General features: G+C 42.2%; 3 non-coding genes across 3 annotated transcripts; 1 reads left to right on the top strand and 2 right to left on the bottom strand.

Annotated features, from left to right (window-relative positions):
* Positions 1-2157: 2157 nt before the first annotated feature.
* Positions 2158-2230, bottom strand: TRNAV-UAC (transfer RNA valine (anticodon UAC)). Its single transcript has one exon. It is a non-coding gene; the product is annotated as a tRNA-Val (tRNA).
* An 87-nt stretch (positions 2231-2317) lies between these two features.
* Positions 2318-2390, bottom strand: TRNAV-AAC (transfer RNA valine (anticodon AAC)). The gene has a single exon. It is a non-coding gene; the product is annotated as a tRNA-Val (tRNA).
* Positions 2391-4718: 2328 nt separating this feature from the next.
* TRNAV-AAC (transfer RNA valine (anticodon AAC)) lies at positions 4719-4791 on the top strand. Its single transcript has one exon. It is a non-coding gene; the product is annotated as a tRNA-Val (tRNA).
* The last annotated feature ends 8435 nt before the right edge of the window (positions 4792-13226 follow it).

Raw genomic sequence — 13226 nt, 5'->3', positions numbered from 1 at the left:
ACAGTTCTATTGGCGCCCAAGGACAAGGCCACAGCTCTGTTTGACGCCAAGGTCAAGGCCACAGCTCTGTCGGCGCCAAGGTCAAGGCCACAGCTCTGTTGGCGGCAAGGTCAAGCCCACAGCTCTGTTGGCGCCAAGGTCAAGCCCACAGTTCTACTGGCGAAGTCAAGTCCACGGTCAAGGCCACAGCTCTCCTGGCGCCAAGATCAAGGTCACAGCTCTCCTGGCGCCAAGATCAAGGCCACAGCTCTCCTGGCGCCAAGGTCAAGTCCACAGCTCTGTTGGCGCCAAGGTCAAGTCCACAGCTCTGTTGGCGCCAAGGTCAAGGCCACAGCCAAGAAAATCGCCCCTTTCCCCGATCACGAGACGGAACCCGTCCCCACCCCCACCAACTTCCCAAGGAGACGACTCCCCCACCCCTACTTTACAGCCTGAGTTCGAGACCTCAAAGTATACGAAGTTTATAGCGAAATGGGTTGTCATGGAAACATCAAAACAGGGTGCAACGAGAAACAGTGTTACCAAAAATACTGTTCAATCGATTTTGTTCGATAATAATTACGTTACTTGGCTTGGGCACAAGACACGTTTTCGATGGTCCTATGGCAAGAATTGTGCGTGGGAGACCCCTAAATTTCACCAATTTGTTAAACCCTTTCACAAGGTAAAAAAAAAAGATACATTACAACTGGATGTTACCATTACACAGTTTCGTTATAAGTTTCTCCAAAAGATTAGACGCCACTTTATACATAAAATAATTACGGGAATAGGGTTATATTTTTCTATACATTACCGACAATGAAATTACGGGTATATACAAAAGCATAACTACAGGCAGGAACTGGCAAAATTGCGCAGTTACAAGTTTTTTTGTCAAACCAAGTGAGAATCGCATATTTTTTTTGACGTTTTGACAATTTACATACATACACTATACACACTGCACACACACACACACAAATGGAAAAAAACAAGAGGACATGAAAAGAAACTCAAAAAGGATAACTATAGAAGAGATCTGAAAAAGAATAGCTTCCCACATAGAGTGGTATACCTGGAAATAAATTAGATAAGGAAACAGTGTGTGCAAACACTATTCAAGATTTTAAGAAAAAACCTGATGCTGAAAGATACAAAGACGGGTCACCACGAGCATAGCTCTCTTCCCGTATGATACAACTAGGTAAATACACACGCCCACACGAGTGTATGGCAGTGACTCAAATCTTCAAAAAATTTCAAGGTAATTGATGCCATCACAACAGAGAATGTGCGAACACTGAATACTAACCAGAGGTGAGACAATGAGTCCAAACTATCAGGATGTAGATTTAATCTAAAGGTAGGAGGAAACAACTTCGCCAACCGCGCATAAGTGATCGCTTGTAATATTGCCCAAAATTTGAAAACATCACATGACAATCCAGTCATTTTTAAAATTCATTTATCTATTTATTTGTATATTTATTTATTCATTTTGTATGTTTACATATTCCCAGTATGAGCTTTCAAGTAGACGTAAGTACTTAGAGAATCAAATTATGTTTATTTTCTGAACCCATGTGTCCTGAATCACGTGCCGGACTTTTGATCAACAGCTTTTACCGTCCCAGATGTGAGCCCATAGATTGAACTGATAATTTGTGTGCGCGCGCGTGTGCGTATGTATGTATGTGTGTGTGTGTGTGTGTGTGTGTGTGTGTGTGTGTGTGTGTGTGTGTGTGTGTGTGTGTGTGAATTAACAGAGATACGAAGCAAGGGAAGTGGACAATACAGGCAGATGGCAACACAGATGGTTACATGCGGGCTCCGAGCTCTCATCCGGAAGGGTAATAGCTGTCGATCACTAGTCCAACATGTGATCCAAGACCATGGTGAATCACATAAACGATATGGGAGAGGGCGAAGGAGGTGGTGGAGGAGGATGAGGGGGAGGAAGACGAGGAGGAGGAGGAGGAGGAGGAGGAGGAGGAGAAAGAGGAGGAGGAGGAGGAGGGGAGGCCTATCAGAAGACGAATTCCTCTGTGCATAATATTTTAGCCTTATAACATATAAGGGAGTTAAAACTCGCAAAGAAAACTGAATATAATGAAACACAAACTTTCTTCTCTCTTTCCTGAGGCGACGAGACCGACGTCATTGCAAAAACACACCTGCGCTCGCCAGGGCTCGAACCTGGGACCTTCTGCGTGTAAAGCAGACGTGATAACCACTACACCACGGGCGCAGATGACATTTGTCCTTCATAAGAATTGTAATGGACATATTAATTGCATTTTACCAAAATAAGAAAATATGTACAAATAAAAAGTTATGTGCTCACCAGGGCTCGAACCTGGGACCTTCTGTGTGTTAGACAGATGTGATAACCACTACACCATGAGCACATCATACTGATGTACGTCAATTTTGCCCTGGTAACCAGTCCATACACCTTATACGAGTAGTCTAAGTTTCGTCTCATTGACCTATAATAATAATCATTAATAATAATAATAAAATAATAATAAAATAATAAAATAATAAAATAATAATTAATAATAATAATAATTATAATTATTTGGCATTGAATCAATATACACGAAGTGAAGATAAAAGAACACGTATTTCGAAATAACAATGACAAATGCCGAGGTCAACACGTACTTCGTGGGGACTAAGGATTGAGACGAGGCGATATGAATTTAACAATGGATAAGGAAAGATTAAAACTAATTGGAACTCATCTATGTATACCAAAAGGCATACTGCCCCCTAGAAGCGAGACCGGCAGTCAAGACAACCAACCTATACATATTTGTGCCCTTTTGTCTTAGCTGTTTCGGTTTGTATATACATATATACATACACATATATATAGTGTTAGTGTGTGTGTGTGTGTGTGTGAGAGAGAGAGAGAGAGAGAGGGGGGGAGGGGGATAGAGAGAGAGAGAGAGAGAGAGAGAGAGAGAGAGAGAGAGAAAGAGAGAAAAAGAGAGAGAGATAGAGATAGAGGAGAGAGTAGAGGAGAGAAAGAGAGAGGAGAGGAAGAGTGAGAGGAGAGAAAGAGTGAGAGGAGAGAAAGAGAGTAGAGAGAGAGAGAGAGAGAGAGAGAGAGAGAGAGAGAGAGAGAGAGGAGAGAAAGAGAGAGAGGAGAGAAAGAGAGAGAGGAGAGAAAGAGAGAGAGGAGAGAAAGAGAGAGAGAGGAGAGAAAGAGAGAGAGGAGAGAAAGAGAGAGGAGAGAAAGAGAGAGGAGAGAAAGAGAGAGGAGAGAAAGAGAGAGGAGAGAAAGAGAGAGGAGAGAAAGAGAGACACAGACAGGGGAGAGACAGACAGAGAGAGAGAGACAGACAGGGGAGAGACAGACAGAGAGAGACAGACAGACAGGGGGGAGAGAGAGAGAGAGAGAGAGAGAGAGAGAGAGAGAGAGAGAGAGAGAGAGAGAGAGAGAGAGAGAGAGAGAGAGAGAGAGAGAGAGAGAGAGAGAGAGAGAGAGAGAGAGAGAGAGGAGTGGGGGACAAAACGAATGGTGTGCCGCATGGCTGTGTGCTCGAGCCAATCATGTTCCCGAAACGCTTCAGTGACCCAACACATGGGAGTGACGTAATACGCTTGACCTAGGCTGACAGTCGTCATCGAAGGACGAAGGACCTAACGTGGGCCATAATTAAAGCACAAATTAGTGTAAGTGTTTGAAGCTAATAAAAACAAATGCAGACTTCACCACATTAATATTCTGTCCTCACGCTATGCGATTTTGTGTGGGTTAACATAACTCTTAGCGGAATTTCGTCCGCAATTACCGGCGTTTCTACCCTAAGGCCCTGTTCACACTAGCGGCTTCAAACGCCGCGGTTCGATTACAAGGTAAGTCAATGGATGCGTTCAAACACAACCGCGCAGTTTTTCCTAGACTATGCGGTACCGCCGCGGTTTCCGCGCGATTCAAACCGCTAGTGTGAACAGGCCCTAGAGGCGATACCGCGCCGAGGATGATAGAGGAAACGGAGGGCAACAGGACTTGAAAAAAGTCTCCAAACATAAAAGTGCTGTGTAGCTGTGGTCCGTAGGGGTACCACACTAGCAATTTGATCTGTGCTGTAACCGCTGCGGTACCGCATACTCAAGGATAAACTACGCGGTTTTGTGTGTACACCTACATTGATCCATAGCTGAACCGCGGCGGTTGAAACCGCTAGTGTGAACAGGTCCTGAAGTTAATCTCCATACAAACGACTATGATGAATTTCTCCATCAGAATGGTATGGCCAAAGCGCATATTTAATTTCTCCGTTAGTTCCATGTAGAAGGCGACGTGAAAAATAAATAAATAAAAATAAATAATAATAATAATAATAATTATAATAAAAAATATATCAAATAAATAGAAAACAATAATAATAATAATAAATAATATATATTAAATAAATAAAAATAATAATATATAAGTATATAAATAATAATGATAATAAAACATATTAAATAAAAAATAATAAATGAAAATAATACATAAATAAATTAAATAAAAATAAAATAAAAACAAGACTCACAAATATCCCATGAACAAGTATTAACGTTTAGAGAACAACTCTGAACAGATCCCACAATAGGAGAAACAAGTTTCACATTTCGAATGTTACGGACTGTAGCTTCCCAGCGCCTCTATCCCAAAGCAGGTCCAACTTTCGGGCACAGAGACCCTAGAGACTACACTAGAGAGTTCGCTACTCAACCGCGTGCTCATGGTGTAGTGGTTATCACATCTGTCTAACACACAGAAGGTCCCAGGTTCGAGCCCTGGTGAGCACAAGGACTCTTTTGGCCCAAGGCTACGTTCGTAGGGTCCCGTCTTTTATGGTCCAGTTATACTTCGCTATATATATTCGTGTATGTTTTCAAAGTATCGATACCATTGTCAAGGCAGGCGTTTAATTTTAGAACTCATTCACTCAGTATTGTCTGTTTAATGTTTTATAGATTTGTTGTTCCTCGTGGGGAACCGAAAGATTATCTTGTTAACAAAATTCCATTGTAGTGTTCAGCAGTCGGGAAATCAATCGAGTCTCTTTCTTTCTCTCTCTCTCTCTCACACACACACACACACACACACACACACACACACACAGAGAGAGAGAGAGAGAGAGAGAGAGAGAGAGAGAGAGAGAGAGAGAGAGAGAGAGAGAGAGAGAGAGAGAGAGAGAGAGAGAGAGAGAGAGAGAGGCACTTCCATATTTGGCACTCAGCGTGGTATTGACCTTGGCCGTTATGTTGCCGTTAGGTTTCGAACACTGGGAGGATTCGGGACGGCCCCAAGTTGTTGTTGTTGCGCGTGTGTGCATTTACCTAGTTGTATTATATGACAACGGGAGCTATGCTCGTAGTGACCCGTCTTTGTATCTCTCAGCTTCTAGTTTGTTCTTAAATTCTTGTGTATTTGTGTGTAGGTTGTGTGTGCGCGTGTGTGTGTGCGTGTGTGTAGATTATACGTGTGTGTGTATATGTACGTGTGTGTATAGAAGTGTGTGTAGAGGTGTGTGTGTGTGTAGAAGTGTGTGTGTGTGTAGAGGTGTGTGTGTAGAAGTGTGTGTGTAGAGGTGTGTGTGTGTGTGTGTAGAGGTGTGTGTGTGTGTGTAGAGGTGTGTGTGTGTGTGTGTGTGTGTGTGTGTGTGTGTGTGTGTGTGTGTGTGTGTGTGTGTGTGTGTGTGTGTGTGTGTGTGTGTGTGTGTGTGCGCGCGCGCGTGTACGTGCGTGTGCATGTAAGTAGAGAGGAGGGCACAACGCTAATGTATTATTTTTCAGTTCAATGAGTTGTTGTTATGTGATGTAGTTTTCCCAGCTCTTCTATACTTAAGTTCAATGAATAATCTTATAGGCTTCTAAATGTTGGCCGACGGAGGAGAGGAGAGGAGAGGAGGAGAGGAGAGGAGGAGAGGAGGGGGGAGGAGAATAGGGGGAGGGGGAGGAGAGGAGGGGAGAGGGGGAGGAGAGGAGGGGAGAGGAAGGAAGTGAGGGGGGATGGAGGAGGAGGGGGGAGGAGAGGAGGGGGAGAATTTCATTCCAGGTGGCGCCAGATGATTTAATTCAGTCGAGGTGGTGTCACCTAGGCCAAAGCTTCTCTGTATTTTTGCTGTGTTTTTTTTGGGGGGAGGGGGCTGCGACCCCCTAATTACTAGGTTCGCGACCCACTCCCAAAAAGCAACAAAATATTTCTGACAATCACTGTATCTGCTTGCCTGTCTATGTATTATTTACCTAACTGTATTTTACGGGAAGGGGAGCTACGCTCGTGGTGTCCCGCTTTTGTATCTCGCAGTGTCTAATTTGCTCTTTAATTCATGAATGGTTTTTGCACACACTATTTCATTGTCCAGTTTGTTCCAAGTGTCCACCACTCTATGTGGAACACTGTTCTTCTTCAGATCTCTTCTACAACTATGTTTATGAGTTTCTTTCCATATGTATGTTTGTATGTACCGTATGCATGCATGTATTTACCTAATTAAAGTATACAGGAAATGAACAACACTCGTCGGGTCCCGTCTCTTAGGCCGGCCACACACGTGCAGTTTAAACTGAGAGTTACAACTGTGCAGTTATAACTGTCAGTTGAAACTGCACGTGTGTGGCCGGCCCAGGAAACGGGACCCAGCGAGCGTTGTTCATTTCCTGTATACTTTAATTAGGTAAATACATGCATGCATACAGTACATACAAACATACATATGAAAAGAAACTCAAACATATTTATGGAAGAGATCTGAAGAAAAACATTTTCCACATAAGAGTTATAACTGGACAGTTGTAACTGTCAGTTTAAACTGCATGTGTGTCCGGTCCTATTCTCTAATTTCTTATCATACCTAGTCTCAAATTCATGTACAGTTCCAACTTAATATGTATCCTTGATTTCCAATTATCATATTTAATTTGAATGCATGTAAGCTTGTTTGGACATTCTCTCTCTCACACACACAAACACTTGAAGAGAAACAAGAGGACATGAGAAGCTAAAGAAGGGCAGTTACAGAAGATATTTGAAAAATAATAGCTACCCACATAGAGTGATTGATGTCTGGAACAAACTAAACGGGGAAACAGCGAGTGCCAAAACTATACAAGATTTCAAGAACAAACTGGATGCGGCGATATAAAAACGGGTCACTGCGAGCATAGCTCACGTCCCGTAAAATACAACTAGGTAAATACGATGTCTGTTAGAAAAGTATCAGACTTTTTTTCAAAAACCTGATGGATTTGAATCAAGCGCGCTTGCATGAGCCGACCTTGGACCTTCGTGCGCATGCGTGAATTTTTCCTCCTATCGATAGCGTCAGTTGCTGGCAAGCAGCACTTGCGTGAGGTAGTGTGTAGTGCCCTCGGCGGTTTTTCATCGCAGAAGTCGTAGGGGGCCAATCAGGAGAGTAAGGAGCCTGTTGAACCACAGGAGTCTGGTTTTAAGTATATAATAATAATAATAAAAAAATCTGAATAAAGTTCGAGGAATGTGCTGGAACATTGTCGTGATGGCGACCCCAATTTCCTGTTGACCTCAACTTCAGTCGCTTACGCCGCAAAGCTTCACGTAGGCGACGGAGGACATCCCTATAGTACTCTTTGGTGATTGTTTGACCGTGGTGCCTACTCGTGGTGTCAAAGAAAACAGTCAGCATCAATTTGACGTTGCTGCGCACTTGGTGTGCCTTCTTTGGTCTTGGTGACATGGAGTGCTTCCACTGTGACGACTGGGATTTGGTTTCCCGGTTGTACCCGTACACCCAGGACTCGTCACCAGTGATTATGGTATTCATGAAGTCGGGGTCACTGTTTGTGGAGTCCAGCATGTCCTGTGAGACTTCAACACGAAGTTGCTTTTGCTCCGCCGTCAGCAGATTCGGCACGAATTTCGCCGCCACTCTCTTCATGGCCAAATCTTCGGTCACAATGGAATGTGCCGAAAAAGTGCCGATGCCCACCTCTTCCGCAATTTCTCGGATAGTCACACGACGGTCCCGCATCACCACTTTGGCAATGAACTGGTCATTTCGGCATGTTGATGGCCGACCGGAGCGTGGCTCGCTCTCCATCGCTGTGCAGCCGTATTTAAACCGTTTGTACCACTCCTTAATCTGCGTGATGCCCAGAGCATCGTCACCAAAAGCCGTTTGAATCTTCTGAATGGTTTCCACCTGGCTGTCGTCCAGTTTCTGGCAAAATTTGATGCAGTAGCGCTGCTCCAGTCGTTCCGTTGTTTTTTTTCCTTGCAATGAAAAACCGCCGAGAGCACTACACACTACCTCACGCAAATGCTGCTTGCCAGCAACATACGCTATCGACAAGCAAGAAAAAAATCACACATGCGCACGAAGGTTCAAGGTCGGCTCATGCAAACGCGGTTGATTCAAATCCATCAGGTTTTCGCAATATAAACAAATAAATAAATAAACAAACAAATAATATAAATAAAAAGTCGGATACTTTTCTAAAAGACCTTGTATACACACACATACACTAGCGACCACTCTAGGGGTCGGGACCATCATTTTGAGACCTCCACTCTTCAACAAGGTTCCCTTCAATATCATGACTGGCATCGGGTGATTTTAATGCAGCCAAGGAGAAATTGTAGTAAGCAAGGGTGCACAGAGTATGAAGATTACACAAATATACTGGTGGTGGGTGAGCGGGATGGGGAAGGCAGGGTACTTTCCGATCCTGAGGCTACACTGACCTTTTCACTGCAGTGACAAATTTACATATTCTATTCTGGGTTATCTCCATTCAAAGAAGAATATTGATAATTTTTATCCCTTACTATCAAATGGGAAAATCTTTCTAAACCTCTACAACTTGTATGTAAATACATACTATGGGTCAGTAGGAATAAATAAATAAAAAATAAAAAATTAATTTAAAAAAGTGAGGCAGCTAAAAGGATGAAATGTGGATAATGGTGCGTCAAAGATTCAAACCATGTCAATTAAAATGCTGTACTCTGGCAGTGAACATACAGTCTCACACAAGAACTAAAGTATGCAGAAAGTTGCATCCATATAAAAAGAAGAAAAGAACCACAGTTTATGTTGAGAATCATTGTAAGGAAGTCTAAAGATAAGATGTTTGCATGGAGAGCAATGATACTAAGACCTTGAGAAGAATTAAAATTAGAAAAAAATTCAAATTGTTACCACAAAAATCTTGAAAATATTCATGCCTAATGAGTCAATGTACCTGCTCCAAATTATATGGGAGCTCCATGCAGACTCTATTCCCATAATTTCCCAATTTTAATGGAAATAGGGAATGAAGGTTGAGACCTAAGAGAGTCCAAGGGTTCATGGGGAAGAAGTTCATTGCGATAGGTTAGAAAAAACATCTCACTGTGGAAAGAGTGCCACAAATATGAATTACTCATATGTACCAGTTATTAAAATGATGATAGCAGTTGAGGCACCTGGGTGAGATGGGTGTCACATGGTGTGTCTAAAAAAAAGGGAGGTACAGTGATGGTGGAATGGCTGGTGTTTGTTTAAAAGAGGGTAGAATGCTGGAGGACTGGAAGAGTGCCTGTATAGTTCTGCTTTACAAGGGAAAAGGGGACAAGTGTGAGTGTAGTTGTTTCAGGGGGATCAGTTTGAGTGTAGCTGGGAAGGTTTATGGATGGGTTTTGATTGAAAGGACTAGGCGAGGAAGCGAGTAACTGGTGAGGAACAGTGTGGGTTTAGGACAGGTAGGGCTTGTGTGGATCAGATTTTTGTGGCAAGGTAGATATGTGAGAAAGCTTTAGGAAAAGATAAAGATATTTTTTGGCCCTTTATGGATTTGGAAAAGGCTTATGACAGGGTAGACAGGAAGGCACTGTGTATGAATGATGCTGTGATGCATGGAAGGGAGTGGGTGGGGGATGAGGGAGTATATGTGAATGATATTTTGATGCAACCCGAATAGATTTCTCTCCGTCTTCTCTTTTTCTGTATGAGGGGACAGAGGAGGGGGGGGGGGTTTGCCAATTAAATGAAACAGCCTTGCTGTAGATGTGCTGTGTCTTGCTACAATGCTTATGACCCAGGGCATTGGCCGAGATGCAGGGATGTCCTGTCATCCAGGAACAGCCAAGAAAAGAGGGAGGGAGGGAGGGGTGGTGAATGGGAGTGGAGTATGTGGGGATGAAATGGGTGGGAGTGGAGTATGTGGGGATGAAATGGGTGGGAGTGGAGTATGTGGGGATGAAATGGGTGGGAGTGGAGTATGTGGGGATGAAATGGGTAGCAGTGGATTTATGTCTTTGACTTTGGCTACCTCCCTTGTATGGGAGAAAAAGCCTTCAGTATATGCACGTATACCAGTATATACCCACGGTCTTTTGCCGCTTGTAAAGATAGCAGCCTAATTAAAGCATAAGTCACTTCTTTGCAAGAGAAAAATATAGAAAAAGGGATAGGACATATTCTAAGTCTCTCATGGAAATAAATTATGTTAAAAATATATTACTACTGAAGAGGTCACTAACATGTGTCACCTGGCATGAATAAGGTCAACTCTTTCAATGAAGACAGGGTTTTCAGTTAATCTTTTACTTCAAGTCTCTCTTGCAGGAGACCTACAGGTATTGCAGGAGACCTACAGGTCCTATTTAACAAGCAACAGCTACCAGAAATCAACCAATCTATTGTTGCGTCGAGTTTCAAGGAATGGAAATCCCGCTGCCCCAGTGGCTGAGCAACGATCTTTGGAACCTCCATCAGTCTCTAGGAAGAAACTTTGGATTGCTGTCAGAGCCCTTACATGCCTAAGTGCCGTCCCAGGGCAAATGTTCTCCGTGACGCCCCCCTCCCCCTCCCCCATCACCACTCCCCATTTCCACCATTCCTTACTGCCTATTATAGTTATTGACTTGCGAAATAATAAAACAGATTATAAAAATGTTACTTAATATCCCTATTGCAGAAAGGATACGAGAAAAATATTTCATATTCTGTTGATCCTAATGCAAAATTCGTATATTCTATTCAGGGCTTCTTTGACCTTTTTTTTTATTATTATAATCATTTTGTCAGCCTTGTGGGCGGCATGTCCAGACTAGAACCACCACCCCCCTAAATGTGCCACCCCAGGGCATATGCACCCCACACCATGTGAGGACCCTCACTGCTGTGTCGAATCAGTGTGGCCAACAGATTGGCCCACAAATCAATCAAGGAAGAGATACTGTGTTGCTATCTAGGTAAGTCTAGAGTGGGGTGATTCGTTTCTGTGACCAGACCTATTCTATGTATTATTTTGAATCTCAATGGTGACCTAAATGTAACTGTGCTGGTATGGTTCTTGCTTACTGTGTTTACAGACTATTGCAAAACATACAAGGTGCCTCCAAATAAACTCATGGTATGTATGAAATTACTAAAATTGTAGAAGAATAAAATCTACTAAAAAATGTCACAACAGACTCCACAGAGATCACAGTAAGGTGCACCATCCAGATGCCTACTGTTCATCATTTGCATTAACCAGATGACCTGTATGCTAAAACAAAGGGTAGCAATAGATGGTTTCTTTGGTACACTGCACACTCTCACTGACAGACAACTCTTATTTTAGCAACATCATGAGAGATGTGTCAGGAAACTGAATACAGTTTTTTACTACTGTACCAAATATAGCATGGTACTATATGATGGTAAAATTATATATATTTTTAAAAACAATAAAGTTGTCAATTACTGTCCAAAATATCTTTATTTGGGTGCATGGTTCGCTGATACTGGTAAGAGGGATGTTGCAATGCTGCATTAAACACATACCCAATCAGTGATGAACAAGTTTGCAATATTCTGTGCATCCAATATGGATACGCCATACTATTACAAATGCAAGGTGTTTAATGCTGCTCTACTTACACTGATTTATAGCAGTGAACCTTGGTTAATAAACAACTGTGCTTATCAATTCGCCAGTACAATAAATTGATCAGATGTTTGTTGTGCAATTCAGGAATTATCCCATTGTCTCATGTCTTTTCTGTGTGTAAAAACTGGCTCTTAGACTCTAAATAGGTCTCACCAATTAACACAAGTAAGATCCTTTATTTTTTGGCTACCTCCCTTGTAAGGGGGAAAAAGCTTTTGATACACGTACATAAAATAATTTTCATTGTGCTGCATAAAATCAGCAGGTATCTGCTAAATTAAATGGCTAGTTGTAAACAAATGCCCATTTGATAGCAATGGGACACACAACTAAATAAATCAGCCTGGCAACAACTAAATAGAATCGTGCTTCCAAGTCCACAGAGGTTATATTTCAATAGAATAACACTTTCCTACACACACACACACACGTCCGTTGGATGGACGGCGGAGATTGACGTCCTGAAGAAAAAGTGAAATTCTCGTGGATCTCAACGCAAAGGAAGTACCTATTGTATTTACAGGGGGGGGGGATTGCTCGTGGTGTAGTGGGAAAGTGAGGAAAAAGGAGAAGGGGAGGGATTACTGAGGGAAATGGAAGGAAATGAGGAAGGAGAGGACTTGGTCCAGGCAGGCAGACACCATGTAAACAAAAGAGGGCTGGACCAATTTAGTGATGACGAAAGGTCAAACAAAAATGTAAAGATTAGAAACATAGATATGAATAGCACAATAGAAGGTGAGGATAATAATTTCCATGGATTCAATGAGGGGGGGGGGGCAGCGGATACCAACCTCCCCTGACTGGCAAGACTCGAAGAAAAACTTGAACAAATGACCGAACATTGGGAGAGTAGGTTCGGTAGAATGTCAAAAATGGCGGAAAGGGTTGAAAGATTGGAAGCACTAGAGAAGGCAAACAAAAACTTAACTAAGGAAATAGAAGAACTAAAAAGACAGTTAAAAGAAGTAAAAGAGGAGAATGTAGAATTAAAGAGGAATAGTAAGGACAACAAAGAGGGTTGGAAAAAATCCAAGAAAACAGTAAAGTTGCATTTACTGACATAATCAAACAACAAATGAAATAACAAACTGAAGACTCAGTTATTAAAGTGATAAGACAGAAGGAGAATATAGTAAGAGACTTAGCAGATAAAAAGAAATGTATAATTATATTAGGAATGGAAGAGAAACATAACCCAGATAGAACCACAAGAATCAAAGAGGAAAATGAAAAAGTAAGCAGTTTACTAGAATTAGTTCAGGAAGATGAACCAGAAATAATGAAACAAATTGAAGAGAAGTTTAGGCTCGGAAAGTATAGTACAGATAAGACCAGAC

The sequence above is a fragment of the Oratosquilla oratoria genome, chromosome 18 (assembly GCF_046742065.1).
Source record: "Oratosquilla oratoria isolate Oo_2021 chromosome 18, ASM4674206v1, whole genome shotgun sequence".
NCBI lineage: Eukaryota > Metazoa > Arthropoda > Malacostraca > Stomatopoda > Squillidae > Oratosquilla > Oratosquilla oratoria.
The sequence above is the reverse complement of the archived record's forward strand: the minus strand, read 5'-3'. Positions and strand labels throughout refer to the sequence as shown.